We start from the raw sequence: 1,323 nt of genomic DNA on the forward strand, positions 1-1,323 counted from the left end.
GGGGAATCCGACTGTCTAATTAAAACAAAGCATTGCGATGGCCCTAGCGGGTGTTGACGCAATGTGATTTCTGCCCAGTGCTCTGAATGTCAACGTGAAGAAATTCAAGCAAGCGCGGGTAAACGGCGGGAGTAACTATGACTCTCTTAAGGTAGCCAAATGCCTCGTCATCTAATTAGTGACGCGCATGAATGGATTAACGAGATTCCCGCTGTCCCAATGCGTAGTATCACAGTCATGTCCGAGATCTGGAAGGTTGCAGAGGATCGAAGTTTGGATGTTTTATGCATTCAAGAACCGTATACCAAAAATGGTAAGCTTGTTCATAGTCCAGTTAGTGTTAGGGCAATCATGTGTGGAGAAAATCCTATGACGGTTACTGTGGTATTAAAAAGGGAGATTTTGCTTACAGCAATCTCTCAGGTAAATGACGAGCATTCCATCACGGTGGAGTTAACATCACCCGAGGGAGTATTCTTACTTACTAATTCGTATTTTCAGTACGCACATGAGATACAACCATACATAGATAGATTGAAAAGAGCCAAAGAGGTTGGAGGGAATAGATTCCATATCTTCACAATAGATGCCAATGCGAAATCGATACTTTGGAATAGCATAGAGACTGATGAGAGAGGAGTGGAATTGCAGGATGCAATTGGGGAACTCAATTTAATAGTGATGAATAGACCTGGCTTCCCATATACATATCAAAATAGAGCAGGCGCGAAATCGAATATAGATGTGACGTTGGCTAGTGAAAGTGTTTTAAGTAGGATACAAGGCTGGCAGGTGTTGAATAGGGTAACGGTAAGTGATCACAATATGATTACATTCCAAATTACAAGGACATCTGACATGAATAGAAATGAAGATTTTTCTGGAACCATTTTTGATTTTAAGAGAGCTGATTGGGAAGGTATGAGGCAAGAGTTACAGCTACAAGTACCAATAGGAAATGGCTTTGATATTGATGAGGCGGCTGAAAAGATACAGAACCAAATTCAAAATCTCATGAATTTCTTCATACCTAGACGATCCTATTTTCGTCAGTCAAGGGTCCCTTGGAGCTCCTCATTAACAGAATTGAGAAGATGTGTACGACGTGCTCGAAGAGCATATCAAAGGGCACTGGGTGATAGAGAGAGACAAAGAAGGCTGCAAAACTACAGAGAACTGAAAGGAAACTATAAACAAGAACTAATAAATACCAGAATAAAGCACTGGGAAAACTTTGTTAAAAGACAATTTGAAACTAATGTATGGGGACTGCCATATAAGATTATTAGTGAAAAAATTAAGACACCACTTATCATGTCTACG

The 1,323-nt window shown here is 40.4% G+C and overlaps 1 pseudogene; it reads left to right on the forward strand.

The window, feature by feature from the left end:
- The window catches only part of LOC126448345 (large subunit ribosomal RNA), a 3,272-nt pseudogene extending 2,733 nt beyond the window's left edge, over positions 1 to 539 (forward strand).
- Positions 540 to 1,323: the final 784 nt, after the last annotated feature.

The sequence above is a fragment of the Schistocerca serialis genome, unplaced genomic scaffold (genome assembly GCF_023864345.2).
Source record: "Schistocerca serialis cubense isolate TAMUIC-IGC-003099 unplaced genomic scaffold, iqSchSeri2.2 HiC_scaffold_604, whole genome shotgun sequence".
In the NCBI taxonomy this organism is placed as follows: Eukaryota; Metazoa; Arthropoda; class Insecta; order Orthoptera; family Acrididae; genus Schistocerca; species Schistocerca serialis.